Source organism: Mercenaria mercenaria, unplaced genomic scaffold, assembly GCF_021730395.1.
Source record: "Mercenaria mercenaria strain notata unplaced genomic scaffold, MADL_Memer_1 contig_3818, whole genome shotgun sequence".
Classification (NCBI taxonomy): Eukaryota; Metazoa; Mollusca; class Bivalvia; order Venerida; family Veneridae; genus Mercenaria; species Mercenaria mercenaria.
In genome coordinates, this window is record NW_026461995.1 from 13,169 (window position 1) to 30,034 (window position 16,866).

Genomic DNA, 16,866 nt, shown 5'->3' on the forward strand with positions numbered 1-16,866 from the left:
CTTTCCTTGAGCAAGCTGGATATCTTCCTAACATGAAAAATTCAACGCTAGATAGCTCGAAAATCGACTATACTTTCACGCATAGTGATAAGCTTGAGAACTTTCGCCGAAAGCCAACAAGACGCACCTTCGTTTCTCGGCTAGTAAGAACCTGCTCGAGAAGCGAAATGTATGATGGTGGACACTCCAACAATCATGACTGTTGCTATTCACCATTTTGAAACAATAAAGGCGACGGATGTTTGCAGTTAGATACCCCTAATTGGATACATGTATTTGCACCTGGTGTAACAAGTTAACTGTGTTAAAGCATGTCTGGAGCTATGCGTCGACTCTGTTGCATTGATGAACATACATGTATATACAAAGAATAATTCTATACTTTAATCCACAAATAAATTTTCATATTGATTTGTAACTCACTTGCTATTTTGAAAAGCAGACAGACTCAGTGTAACAGTCTTGTTTTACGGTAACACAAGTAGATCTTTACTTCTATACAGTTAAGAATTTGAGAACTTTTTTTTTTTTTTTTTTTTTGGATTTAACGTCGCACCGACACATGATAGGTCATATAGCGACTTTCCAGCTTTAATGGTGGAGGAAGACCCCAGGGGCACCTCCGTGCATTATTTCATCACGAGCGGGCACCTGGTTAGAACCAACGACTTTCCGTACGCCAGCTGGATGGCTTCCTCACATAAAGAATTCAACGCCCTGAATGAGGCTCGAACCCACATCGATGAGGGGCAAGTGATTTGAAGTCAGCGACCTTAACCACTCGGCCACGGAGGCCCCTGAATTTTAGAACTTAGAACTTTCGCCGGAAGTGTTCAAGGCACATCTTGAGGAAAGGCAGTCCGCAGTGAAGAGAAAACGTTAGAAAAAAGGTTTAAAGATAAATGAGTTTTTCAGATATATCTAGAAAACGCGGTTCATAGCAAATGACATCATCTCCGCATCGGCTACTCTGTCAATGTGAAGTGTGATATTCACTCTTACAGGTGTGCTGATATTTAATTTACCCATTTTTAAACTGAAAAGTGAATAGTTCACCGTGAATATTCACTATTGTTTGAATAGTGAAAAGTCTCTTTGGCCTCTTTTTTTTAAAAAAAAGAAATGTAACATCTGAATTCATTGAACTTGCTTGAGGCTTTGTCATATTTCGTTTTCGTTTTAATGTCTCTTGTTCATCTATTAGACAAACTTGCAATAATGAGGGTCAACATAGGTGAATTAACAAAGAATAACTCTTCATTAATTCAAAGTATAATTGCGCGATTGTACTATTGCATATCCGAAACATTATCTGTTCAGAACTGATGGATGCTCTTCCATTGGCATGACAAAGAATAATAAATAACATATAGAAAACATTATAGTGCATAACGCTTAAATGTAGTTCGGCTACCTTTTTGATCTTGGATAGTTTTAGATGGTATATAGTCACTCAAGAAAATAGAGACGGCAGTTGTTTTGCCATGCAATATCATAAATACTAATTACGCAGGATTTACCTGTTGAAAATTGTTATTACCAGATGACGCATATTCAAGTTATTTTAACTACAAGTGAATACAACACCAAACCCGTATTATACGCATTTCTAACCTATCCCGGTGCTGACTTGGATGTCGTATGCCGATTAAATATTGGGGGTTTTCTCCAATGCATTTAAGCATACGCATGTAAAGATATAGGGCTGTAGCAAGCGATGTTTTTCCATGGTTTAGAAAATAAATCAGATAGATTTGTTACTATATCTAATTAGAATATAGCATTATTTTACTTCTTTTAATCGTTCGTGTATGCAAACAATTAAAAGACACTGTTTAGACGAAATCTCGAGATACTAAGTCGAAAGTTTGAGTATTAGACATTAGAAAATGTTCGAGTTATTAAATTCGAAATGTCGAAGAAGTAAGACGAAATTTCCAGTGAGGCAAATCAAACTGTTCAAAATATTGGGTTAGAAAGGAACGTAACTCGAAATTAAGAGTTAAATACTTTATTGAATAACACATAGCTGGCATTTATGCTCTTTCGTATAATGCAGCCTTTTCAGTATGGCTAAATTTCTATAGTTTATCTATTTATTCTACGTGTATCCATTATTTTACATTTATGTTTGATTTGTTTACATTTATCTTTGTAAAAAACATGGTTACACAAGTCTGAATTCAAAGCGACCGCCTGTTGAAATCTAACATTACTCAATTACACATCTACATCTACGGAGATACTCCCAACAATCAATTTCTGATCATAACTGGGAGGTCGGGGCAGTTGTTAAAAGCATGTTGCTATGTTACATGATACATGATATTCATGTTGTTAAGAGAGTAAGAGCATTAATATATACAGCTTGTTAAAAAAAACAACAGGATGATGACATTAGTACATATTCGAGTCTAGGTCAGATGTGAAGCACTGAAGGTTCACACTGTCCTTGACGCTATAAGGTAAGGCGTTCCAGTAGTATCTGATTGTACGTGTACAACTTCACTCTAAAACGTTTGCAAGCTAAACGACGACATATCCAGACTAAGATATTAACCACCAGATTGCTATGAAATAAATGAATAAAGTCGTGGCATTTTTAGTGCAACTCTTACACCATGTTATATCACCTGAATATTTTGAGAAGTGCCCTTACACAGGTAAACAGGTAAATACTTTCTTAATCCGGTATACAACTCATCATCGGGATAGACTAAACTGCCCATCAGTCTATATCCATATCTACTCCATGATATTGTAATTTTGTATGTCTTTTATTCTAGTGTGATATTAATTTATCTTTCAAATCTTATGTTGAGATTTATTCTTGCTTCAAATTTTATAATTTTATCTGTGATGATAATCTAATGAAGATATATATCAATTAACTTTTAAAGAGTCTTTCAAAGTGTGCTACTTGAAGTTAAATTTTTCAATAATAACAATTTTGTTTTCTTTCTGTTTCATACAATTCTACATACATTTGTATTATTTGTACATTAGTATTAAGGACCACAATGGAGGCCATCGATACATATTTTTTGTCTTATCCTTGGCATGCAATGTGTTGTGACATGGCTCATTTTAATTTATATTCATATAGATTTGTTTATTGGTTATTCTACATATATGACCATTTGCCATATTATAGTGATACATTATATGTTGAAATAATTAAGTTAAATTATCAATCAATATATCCCAATTTTGGTTATGAGAGAAAGTCCATATGCCGGAAAGAGTTGCACTTAATACAATTTGCTAGATATATGTTGTGCCGCTTTTTGTGTGATAAGCAACCGAAAGTAATCAATAATTCAGGGTGTGTCATATTTTGGATATTTGTAGGACTAGAGTTAAATTGACACTATTCTGAGTCGGGGATTTCCCAAAGGGCAGGAACATGTCTAAAAAAGGCAATTATAAATATACCCGAACAAATTATGAATTCGTATATAACTCATATACATTTTTAATTTAAATTACGAGTTACTTATAATATCATCTGTTATTTTGAATTGTCCCTAATACTCAAATACTTCCAAATGCATGTTATAACATTTTGAGATATGTTTTTAAACATTACATTTGATATTTAAAACAATTTTAATAATTATTGAATCGTATCGCCTTGTTGTAACTGTAAATAAAGCTTGTAAATTCATAGAAATAAACTTACCCGCTCCAGTTTTGTGAATCTATTAATACAACCTGCCAATCTGACTAAAGTACATCTCCTATTACGCTACGCATAGGATCTGACAACGAGCTATTGATGGCCTCGTTCTGACAACCCTTCCGCTAGCCAATCAAAAGCTACCTTACAGCATTCTGTAAGCTTTATAAAGTCTTGGGTTTTGATATCAACAATTTTTAAGTCGAAAGATTTCAGATAGCCGGTTAGCTCAGTCGGTAGGGTACTTGCTCTGTAAACGAGAGGTCCCAGGTTCGAGCCCTGGGTTAACTACAAATTTTTCTTTCTCTTTGACATTCGAACAAGTTGTCTGATTGGTTCAAACAAAAATAGATTTGCGAAAATAAAAATAGCAATATTGGAAATCCAAAATAAGTAGAAGACGAATGTGAATGGGTCGTTTTCAGATCTTCGTTTAGAAGATCAAGTACTTTAGTCAGATTGTACAACCTGCGTAATTATCAGCACAATACTGCAAGTTACTCCAAAAGTCATTGACAACATTTTGCTTTCGCCGCCCAATGTTCAGTGATTAATTTACAACTTGTAACAGTCTTTAAGTACCGAAGAGGACCAGGAAGTTTTTGAAGTGTTCTTTGTGGTAAATATCTGAATAGAATAATTTCACAGTTTCTTTTCAAAACGTTGAATGTTTAGTAAACATATTTAAATGAAAAGTTTGAAGTTTACAATATAAACAAGCTTGTTTCCGGGTCCATTCAAACTCCAACCAAGATTTCAGTGATTTAAATTGTCAAAAACCTTACGCATTCATGTTTTATACAGTTAGAAAAATATCTATTTTGTTGGGTTGAACGTCGCACCGACACAATTATGGGTCATGTGGCGAGGAAGAATCAAGGTGCTCTTACGTGCATTATTTTATCTATGATATCTTTGATTTTAATAAATTTTGTCCGGTTTTTTTTGCCAGTACAAAAAGTTTAAAGAAATTCTGTCCATAGGAACCTTTTTGCCTATATACATACAGGAAACTGTCAGAAATGTAATGATGTGTTATGCAAGTATGATATTACATGCAAACGTAACATAAGGATTGCAACTTTACGAATCGGCTTTGAGATTTCAGTAAGTAGGTATCTAGCTAGGCGAATTTATAAGTAGTCATGACATGCACACCATCACCAAGGAAATTTTTCAGTATATGCTTTACTGGCAGGCAACTGATTTCATAGGGAAATACCAGAGAAGAAGGACTTTAACCCAAAATCTTTGATCTTTGGAACAGCAGAAGCCCCTTTGTGACTTAACCTTTTTCTATATGAATGTACAGTATCATGGGGGATATAATGGTCTCCTATGCAGTGCGGGGCTATGCCATTTTTTATTTAAAACATGACACAGAATAACTTGGCCTACACTTTTGTTGACGGGCAACCGGTTTAGAGATTTAGTTGCGATGAACTTTTCAACATGTTGATTTCCACCAAATTTGCCAAAGGGTTTCTGAATATGGCATTAAAAATTATAAGTGGTTTGATGTAAATGTTAGATATTGGTAAGAAGGCAAAAGAATTGTTGATTTTCTCCATTGTTTTAAACACTTTTCAACGATTTCCTTCCTGCTGTACAATATGTTTTTAAATTAGTAATTTTCTCCATGGGTGCAATAGGGTGGTATGTTTAGGACTTGCAAATAATTTTTTAGAATAAATTATGTCGTGCGACCGACATCTTACATCGAGAACACGACATCTTATCTCGAGAGTTCGACATCTTATCTCATGCGCTCTTCATCTTAACTCGAGCGCACGACATATTATCTCGTGCGCTCAACATTTTATCTCGTATGCACGACATCTTATCTCGAGCGCTCGACATCTTTTTACGTATACACTACAATTTTTCTCGTGCGCAGGACATCTTATCTGGAGTCAACATCATATCTCATGCGCTTGCGAGCTCGACATCATATCTCGTATGCACGACATCTTATCTCGAGCCCACATCTTTTCAACAAAAATTAATATGTAGGCTTTGACCATATATCAAAGAATTTGCCCGTGTTCCATTAATTCATGCGTGCAATTTTATAACTTTTCTGAGAATGTGCGATTTGATGCTATCAGTCAAACTGCGATTAGTAGCTATTCTAGCATGCAGTAAGCATCATTAATTATTGAAACTCTAGAAAAATAATCAGATTATTCTAAGGAGGCAAGAACGGAACTAAACAGCAAAGTGGTTCACCTCAAAACAAGGTCAACGCGCGATAACTTGTTATTTTACGGAACAACAGAGTGAGGGAATGACGAGAACTGTGATGTACTTGTAAAATCTGTATTCAAGGAGCTACTGAAAAAACTAACATAGCGCATTTGCGACCAGCATGGATCCAGGCCAGCCTTCGCATCCGCGCAGTCTGGTCAGGATCCATGCTGTTCGCTTTCAAAGCCTATTTGAATTGGAGAAACCATTAGCGAACAGCATGGATCCTGACCAGACTGGTCTTGATCCATGCTGGTCGCAAACGCACTATAATGGTTTTCTCATGATGCGGTTCATATAAACATCTTCCTCAAATCAAACAATTCTGCGCAAATCATTACCCATAATATATCATTTTGAGATTTTCTATATTTGTGTGTGTGTTTGTCTTTTAACTTCAGGTTTGAAATTAACAGATATTCCTCCACTAGCACGTCTGTTTTCTTAAAGCAGCATGCCTTCATATCGTTCGACAGCAAAAAAGAAATATTTTTATATATATCTTGAAATAAATGCTGTATGTCTTAAGAAGGCTTTAATTCTTAATTACTGACAAACTTTATGCTACGGAAACACATGAGAATGTGCTGTTTTTACTACTTTTTACGATGAAAATCGAAAAGCGTTTGTCACGCTTTTACTCTAGGTAAACTGTCTCAGTTATGAATATCTATATATTTAAGTATATGTGGCTCATGGACCCATACTGTATCCTAGGTACGCTACTGAAATTCAGTTCTAAGATCAGTCTGCAAAAATGTACATGTCATCCAAATTTCAAGGCTGTAGGTCAGTAGGACACATTTATGGCCACTGAAAGTCAGTTTTAAAATGTGTGTACTAAATTGTACATGTCATCCAAATTTCACCTCTTAAAAGCAAGAAAGTAGGTCAGTAGGTTATATTCAATGTCACTGAAAGTCAGTTTTAGGATCGGTGTACAAAACTGTACATGTCATCCAAATTTCAAGGCTGTGTCTTAAAGACAAAAAGTAGGTCAACAGGTTATATTCCACCTGACCCAGATTTAAACTTGACCCAAAGATCATCAAGGTTAACATTTTGACCAAGTTTCATGAAAAGACAGTCATAAATGTGGCCTCTCTAGAGTGTCAAGAAACTTTTCCTTTGATTTGACCTGGTGAACTTTTTTTTTATTCCGTCTGACCCAGATTTGAACTTGACCTAAAAGTCATCAAGATTAACATTCTGACCACGTTTCATTAAGATATGGTCATAAATGTGGCCTCACGGTTTCATCCGGGTCAGAGGATAAGTCGAGGGAAGACAACCTACCTTCTACCTCTACATCTGCCTCATCTTTTTCAGGTACTGGTGACGCTGGGTGTTTTAACTCGTTAACACTACAAACATCACCAACAATCCCACTCTGTTCCCACCACAGTCAAAGAAAAAATTTGGTTAAATGAATATTTAGATTTCTCCGTTGCATTTAGTTAGACGAAAGAGTCCTTCCAGTTCACAATTTCCGAGGAAGGCGTTTCTTCCATTAGTCAAACACACGCTAGAAAATTCATAACAACTGAGCAATGGACAGACACATTTGCTATTTTTTCCTGTCTACAGACAAAAATATCCAGAACAAGCTTACCATTTGGCACAATATGGCAATATTATCAGGTCAATCGCAAAAGCAAGTGGTAATTGGCATTTCTACGATACCAATTTCCGCCAACACCTGCAAGGCCACCCTGTCCCACGGGACTCTATTCACCACGAGCTTTTTATCAAGGCTTACAATCAAAAACAGCCCTTTCGGTTTACTGGTCCAAAAACGGGCCATTCAAGAAAATCCTGACACAAATTCAACAGAAGTGAACACTTTCAAGGATGCCAATTGCTTTAGAAATCACCCCCCCCCCCCCCCCCAGTATAGGTGCTGGAAAGGGCCGGGAAAACATCCCACCAAACCCCCAACTCCACTTAACTTCACACCCCATCAAGTAGGACAAACCTTCAAGCAAATAAGTTCTCACAGAAATGGTCGGAAAGATATTGTAACACCGGTAAATTGGGAAAAACTGTGAGAGTTACTCAATGGTTATGACACAAAAATAAGTATTCATTTTGTTCTTATTTGTAAAGCTTATTCTTTGCTATCGGTAGAATATATACCACGTATTTGGGCTTTGCACAATATCAATATATTTAATGTATATCTTAGCACGAAGTCTGAAAATGTGCTTAAAACAATTAGCGTACAAAGATATGTCTTTTCCATGAATATTAAGTCTAGAATTATAGCAAAACACAGACAGATATATTGTGTTCAGTTATAAATTTATGACTGCATATTTTGCTAGTTGCTCAAATATTATAGACGTAAGAGTAGCATGGCTAAACTTTCACGTATATTAGATCATTTAATATGAAATTACATACTAGTAGTATAAAAACAATTGAGGCAACCGTAATGAAGTAATAATACCAAAGTAGTTCTATAATAATAAAAATATATAATTTGGATAAAAAGGATACAGGATACAAATATAATATATGAATATTATATTGTTTTAAAAATCCTTGTGGTATTTACACTAAGATGTACATTAACATTGTAATAATTGTGTTAATTATTGTAGTTTTTTGTCTGGTTGCTCATATAACAATAAAATTGTCATTATCATTGCACTGTAGTATCTAGTAGAAATTTTATAACACGGAAGCGCGTTTTATTGGTACATTTGTCGCAAAAACAAGACTTCCTTGTTTGTTATGATTTGAGAAGAAAACATGGGATTCCCCCGCAAAGCCCATGTTCTTATAAAATGACATCTTACCAATATCACTTTAATATTTTTTTCATGACATCAGTTATATTATTTCAGCTAAATTCTCATATTTCATTTATAAGATAAATTACCAAAAACGATGTAGATATAAAATAGCGGAAGTTTCTAATATGCATGTGAAATGAACTGACGACATATTTTCATTATCTGTATAGCATGCTGAGTATCAATTTGACAGACCATATTTTCAGAAAGAAGTAGATCTATATCAGATTCAGTAGGACACAGACGCATAACTGGAGTAGAGACAACAATTACCCTTCATGCAAAAAACAGATTTTGTTGACATAAAGATTAAGTAGATCTACCCAAATATATAGTTTGTATGAATACAGATTTTGCTCAAACATTCTTTTGAGAGTTTATTATGGCTTTTTTTTTATCTGATGACTGTATTTGAGGAAAAAAACATTGTAGAGGGATTTTTAAAACTGATTCATTAATGTATCAATCGATCTAATTCTACTTTCAAAGGTTTTATGCAAATGTGTATATGCAAATGTAAATAGCATGCTGAAAGTGCCTAGTATTCGTACACAAGAAGATACTTTGACGGGTATGAGTCAAGGGAATCCTCTTAATTCAGCGTGGCATAGATTCGTCAAAATTTAACAATGAATAAAGCATACCATACTAATAACATAGGATATGTTTCTGAGATGACAGTGACGTCAGCCAATACAAATATTTCTCAAACAAAAGATATATTTCTGCTTATTTTGAATTTCAATCTCATTAATACATAACTAAATAGTTATCACCTGATGGCACATATTCCTTTTATCATAAAAATACGTTACCTACAAACATTTCTTAATGCATGCACGTTTATAAATATTTTAAAAAAAAACATGATATGATATTAGTTTGTTATACTAGGAAACAAATGTAGAAGTTAAATTGCATGTTGTCATAGTTTTAATGTCAATGTATTAGATTAGGCTCCAAAGACTTGTGAAGGGTCAATGCTTAAGTCAAAAGAGATGTTGAAATACGAGCAAATATTTCTATAAACATAACTTCTGAAGCATTCAATTATAGAAAATTACCCGTATTTAATTTCTTATTCAGTACGTGAAAAATAAAAAGACTCCAGCTTTTAGCTAATATAGGTAACTTCTTTGTCTGAAGCCATCCAGCTGGCTTACGGAAGGTGGGTGGTTCTACCTAGGTGCCCGCTCGTGATGAAATAATGCACGGGGGTACCTGGGGTCTTCCTCCAGCATCAAAGCTGGAAAGTCCCCATATGACCCATAATTGTGTCAGTGCGACGCTAATCCCTACATAATAAATAAATATTTTTTTTAGAAAAAAGCAAAGAATTCTCTCTAAGCTACCAATAGAAATCATCAACAGCTGAAAATATAAATAACTGTACAAGAATTTAGAAGCTCATTCTGTTAGCTAATATCTTAATAATAAATATTGTAATTTAAAGTCATTATAACGGGCCTTTTGCAATGTTTCTGCTGTATTTATATTTCCAGACTTACATAATAGATTTATGTTTTGAATACCTTTGATGCTAAAACTTCATTTTGTATTGATAGTTACATGTATCGACAAAGATACACCATAGTATGTGGCGAATTGTGATTTTTTTCTTTTTATATTTTTCTATATTTCACGAAGAAAGATTTAACCCCAAGTTCATTGGTAACATGTTTAATCATAATATGTGACAAGCCATGACAAAATGGTCCCAAATGACATTTTTATGGAAATTGAGTTGTTCACATATTCTGAACTGTAGATGTGTCCTTAACATAAGTTCAAAATTTTAGACCTTAATGTTAAAAATTAACAAAGTTACAGCATTTTTTGATAGCAACTCTCTATCACAAACTTGCATTTTTTGGTTTAAAAATAATAATAAAGAAAAAATCATGTACTTACATCATTTATTTAAATTTCATATTTTTCCATCAGTATTCAATGTATTTAACACAATTACCACTGATGATAATGTTAACTTACTATGAATATTCTATTTCATATGGGAAAAAAAGTCAAAATTCAAGTTTCCATAGCAACAAAATACATCAAAATTGCTAAAAAATCAAGTCAACAGAGATTTCAGCCTACATCTGATGCAAAAAACAAGATAAATTAAAACATTGCACTGTTGTACCAGTATATTAGTTCCCTGGAATTAAAAGAATTTGTATATTTCTGATTTATGTTCATCCAAATAATATCTTAAGGCAATTCCATAAATATTAAATACTTAAATGTATCAATCTACTTCAAATGTATGAGACATTATTCAATGACAATGTCAATTAAAATTAAATGTATCAGTCTTGATTTTACAAAATTAAAGTGTTTACATATAATTCAAAGTTATTTTACTCTGATATGAAAGCACACATACTTAATGCTTAAGTTCTGTTTCCATGGCAACAAGACTTTTTTGTAAAATGACAAATCATTTTTATAAAGGATTTTCTAATTTTACATAATTTTTCAAATAACATATCATTTCAAACATATTCATCCTGGTAGTTTTTTTCAACTTAGTTGCATTAAATATTTCCACATTGTATATATTCCCACTAAAATATTAAATACCTAGATGATCACTTCAAAGGTAGAACATTTCATAAAATATCTTGACTTCACTCTTAATATATATAAATAAATTGTGTATGTTGAACTACATTCATAATTAACTGCCATGCATTAATAGTCCATTGTTTAATAATCTACCAGTGTTCTAGAGGAAGAACATACTTATACTGTGTTCATTCAGTGTGTACTATATTTAACCATAGCATAGTAACTGTTATGTTGGTACACATTGACTTGTAAATTCAACTGTGTAGTATTTGTTCATATTTTCAAATATTAAATTTAGGTCTTTAACCTTTAAAAAAGTACAAAACACTTTCAAATTAATTACTAAACGTTTCAGAAAACACATTGATCTGATATTTCTCTGTATATATTAAAATGTTATACACATTTTTCATTCACTTTTCATTTTAAACGCCTGAGTTTTAACTTTTGACGGTTTTGGTATTGCTGGCTTTGGGCACACACTGCTGTTGTCGCAAAGTGGCGCTATCTCATTATATAAGTACCACTGCCTACAGGCATCCAGCTCAGGAATAGTAATACGATTCGGAAATTTTCCTGCGATATCAATACCCTGCCTAGGAATATCAATCTCTGTCTCAATGCTGAAGTTGTAATCCTTCACAAATACAACACCGGGTCTTGCAGAAGACATTCTGTAATGATAAATGTATCAAATATTAAAGACAAGGCATTCTCATATTTGTTTTCAATGCATCTTTTCATGGAAAGATTTAGCAACATATTATACTCCGTAAAGGGCAATCATTTTGGAATATTTCATTTCAACAAATAGTTTTAAGCCTGGTTTTGAAAATGAACTGAATGACCATTATGTTATTTCTGTTGTCTGTTGTAGTGAGCAAGACAATGTCATCAATCTGACTGTTTGGTGAATGCATTTCAATGTGTCCAGTTATGTCTGGTCACTAGTAGTCAGTATTTTTACATGCATGAAGCAGTCTTGTTTTCATAATTAAGACATAAATACAGGCAACAATTTCTACGAGTGTCATGCATTTATCTCAGTAACAGTCACATTTAAGGATTTAAGGTTACTTACAATGTGTCACTTAAAGTTTTACACTGAGTAATTGATTCAATGTGTAATACATCTAGTCTCTACAAATTATATCAAATACTTAACCTACCTAAAATGATGACACTTTCTCAAATGTGGTATTGGTTTGAAAAACTGCTTCAGGAACTCTGCCCAGTCATAAAATACCACTGGTTTGGTTGGATCCTCTACTAGCTGGGGAATGTTGTGTCCACCACGAGAAGAATCAGAGACGGTCTTAGAAATGTCTTCTAACGTTTCCGCTGTTGAGTGACGCCAACGTACCTAAATGATTTGAAAATTTTTAGTCTATGTAGCACAAACTGTATTAAACAACCTCCTAAGGGATGAAAAATAATGTTCTCTAAACTTACATTATATATAAATGCAACATAACTGGTTCTTAAAGTAAGAGTGGTCTCGATGCAAGCTATCTCTTAACAGTCATGACTTTTGCAGCAAGGTTTATGATTACCTGGTGATGACACAAAAACACATTCTTGCTATTAAAAGAAGCTCAAGAATAATATATGAAAACATGTTCCTGCAAGCCTGCTTCATTTCTGATGTCTGCATTCTTTTAGTTTAGGAATGTAACAGTGGGTGCATGAAATAAAATTTTAGTAGGATAACAACTAATACCTTCCACAGGCCAAAGTGCCAGTCAGGACTGAATTTTGTGTGCCCAGCTTCCATCAGGCTGTACTCTAAGGCATCATGTAAACCCACCATCACACGCCACATTCCATAACTAAATTAAAGGTGTATTGAAATAATTATTTCTCAGAAAATAAGATTTTATTTTAGGACCCTAGGGTCCTCATTATATAACAGAGCATCAATTTATTTAAATAATAAAATGCTACACAGTTGAATTTGTTACATCTTCAGCTAAATCTTTATACAGTATGTCTATAATGTTGTGTACTACTAAGTATGCAATAAAGAAACATACCGGTATATGAGCCGGAAACCTGTGACTTTTCAGAATGAAATGTAAGACGATTATGTGATATTAAATTGTTTAAAATCAATCTGTGACAGTGTACTTGATAATGATATTCATTTATTAAAAATTCTTACCTTATTACCACATTGTTTTTATTTTGTCCAGTACAGTTGTCCATATGTAGTGACACATTCTTTTCACCATAGCCATGATGTTGAAAGTGGTGGTGTACCATGGAAACTACACTATTTGCACCCCTACCAACAGCAACACTGTACATCTCATCCACTAAGTAGAAAATTTGTGAGCCTTAAAAACAAGAACAGTGTCTGTAAGAAATGCATTCAAGTTCTGATAAAACATAAACAATGACCAAAACTATCATTTCTCATAAATAATGCTTCACAACAGCTTGCAAATCAAACTGAATGCTTAGATAACATGACTTACTTTAGATAACTTCACTCATCACTAAATATCAATAAAATTATCACTGTAAATTCCAATATAAATTTTAAGAAATTTACTCTTAAGGCCTGAAGCTTTGATTCCTGGGGTCATGACCTGTTTGAAGAATGTGAACTCATTGTATTTTAGATTAGTGTTTTGGAATTTCATGTGAAACTGATACTGACAAAAAACATTTTAGGATTCTGATAGCAAATGTAAACACTAATTTTAAAATCCTATACCTGAAAGATGTTGATATTGAATGTAAACACTAACTTTAAAATCATATACCTGAAGATTCACAGCAAACTCCAAAGCAACCGCATTTTCGTGGTGTCTTGAAGTACAAAGGCCCTACTTGCTGCGCATAGTGAGGATACAGCACCTGTTGGGCATAGTCAAAACTGTAGTGTATCTGTAAATCCCTAACTGCTGGAGGTTGTCCTGAAAAAATACAAACAAACAGTTTTTATTGAGTACTTGCACAATTATAAATGAAAAAAAAAGAAATATGTATTTTTTAATTTGTCCACCAATAGTGAAAATGAAAAAAAAATGCATGCATTATTTATCCTCCTTACACATTTTACACTTCACTGCTAAATATAAGCATTTTAAGAGGTCTATATTAGTTGGTATTACAACAAAAATTGACTGTGACACTTTCAAACATCACTTTTTTTCTTTTTTACTGTACTATATAATTTTTTTTCAGCTGTCATATATGTGCATAATGGTTGTGTAACTATACACATCTATGACAGATAAAAAAAATTGTACAACATCTACCTCTGTTTTTTTCTTCAGCAGACAGATCTGCATATTGCTGCTTTGTACTTTCAACTTGAAGTCTGTATGATCTCTCTGGCATTTTACTTTATCTATGTGATCTTGATAAACATGCAGTTTTTCTAACTTCTGTTCCTCTGTAAGATTTCCACTATTTCTGATACTTTGTACATACTTCTGGCACTTAAGACAGAGATCAGTTGATGGTTTCATAATGAGCAAATATGGACATTGTTCCAGCCAGATTTTTTTAAATTCTGACAGGCAGACATTCCTGAATGCATTTTCCTCTGCCGCAGCACGGTAAAGTGCATGAATATCTGCCTTGTTTCTGTCTGACGGGAGTAGTATATATTTTTCATTTCTAAAATTAGACATTCTCCCTGGTAGTGGTAAGCCATTTTGTGCTCCATAGGAAACAAGAAACTGCTTTAAGTTCTGTGTGTCAGCTAGAGTGAGCGCATGTTTAGGGGACTTGCCAACATTACCATGAACACGTGCACTCAAGCCGTCTGTGTCAATTGACCTTGCTATTCGATCGACAGTCTTATGGAAGACACCGTGTGCAAAAGCAAAAGTTTCTCGACATATCTTTTGGCCATGAAAATAATAATTTTGTCTGTTTTTCTCTCTAATTTTGGACCTTTCTGTGCTTACTCCAGTATTCCGATTGTGATACAACTGAACCTTTATAATCATGTCAAGTTCATCTCTGGATTTTTCTAAGCAAGACTGGCGGTACTTTATCAGTTCTGACCACTCAACAACACAACTACAAGGTTTGCCATACAGGCGTACACAACCGCAGCCTTGCGCTTTAAAGTTATTCTGTTTTACAACTTCTTCATTATCAGTTGGTAAACAATCAGACTGATCAATATGAACAGGTGCAGAGTTTTCATTTAAATCATCATCAGACTCGTCCAAATCTTCATCACTAATACTACCTTCACTGTCCGAATTTAGTACATTTCCGAAAAAGAGTTGATCAACTTGTTCAAGTTCATTTGCAAAATCTGGCTCGAAAATTTCATATGGAATGGTACTTATAGAAGATGCCTGACTGGCTTGACTACACGTATATTCTGTCATATTTAAAACTTCTGGAGTACACAAAAGACGAAGAATTCTGACATTTAGGAATTTTGACAGCAGACAACTGTCAACACCGCCATTTTTCGCTTCCGGTTCTCAATTACCATTGATAAATCAAAAAACAATAAATTTGTGATCTAAATATTGAAGGAAAATGTAAAAAAAGATTAACACTTACCATAACAATCACAATTCCGCTCTGCACTTTAAATATCCGCGTATCTGAGAGCAATTACTGCATGTATTTCTTTGACCCAGTTTCATACATGTATACACATCGTTAATGGCGTGTTGATTTCAAAGGGAAATAAATCGATAGTTACTCATTATTTGTAATACTTCAGTGCGATAACTTAATCCTGAAACGTTTAAACTTTAAACCTCTCGTTCGAATCCATTAATTTTATCACCAAAAGCTGTCGTTTCAAAAACAAATTAACGAGAAAAAGTATCCAATTAAGTGACGTCAACTTCGACGTCATTTTACCGAAATCGAGGCTTGTGTCATTTGGGATAAAAATGTCATGGCGGGACACATATGTTTGACGGGGCAATCTTGATTTAAAAATGACCGCCTCAAATTAGGTTAGTTTTCATTTCCTTATCAATTAAATTTCTCTAAAATATACTTAACACATTTTGTAAGTAACATTCATGCTATAGACTGTAAAACATTAAATGGTTTTGTTGTTTTAAAATGGAGTTATTTGTGCTAAAAGGAATATAAATCTGTTGTAATTTGGAGACAAAGTAAAGAGAGGTTATACACGTTTGCTTCTTGGGATCATGTATTAATAAAGTTACTCAATTATGAATGAGTTGATAACATTTATTATACAATAGAAGTCGCGTTATTATCAGTATCTATATTTTTGGTTTTGATATAAAGGGGTTTAATTACAAAATGCGCGATATTTCCAGATGTTTTAGAATGATCATTCACATTCATTCATCCTTTTCTTAATTGTTGAGTTAAATAAATGAACTGAAATTATTCTAAAATTTAACTAGGAAATACAGGGAAGTAATTTTATTTGTTATAATATTATTAAACGGCGACAATCTCAGACTTATGAAAATACAACTTTTACATTTCTGATTAATGTAATGTAATATTCAATTAAATATAAATTTCTATCATATTTAAAAGTTTTTCCCTTAATGGTTTCCTGTTTGTAATACATTTAATCAATTACAGATTAAAATT

At 33.5% G+C, this 16,866-nt stretch overlaps 1 pseudogene; it reads right to left on the reverse strand.

Annotated features, from left to right (window-relative positions):
• Positions 1 to 10,623: 10,623 nt before the first annotated feature.
• On the reverse strand, positions 10,624 to 15,656 carry LOC128553431 (uncharacterized; annotated as a pseudogene).
• Between the last annotated feature and the right edge of the window lie 1,210 nt (positions 15,657 to 16,866).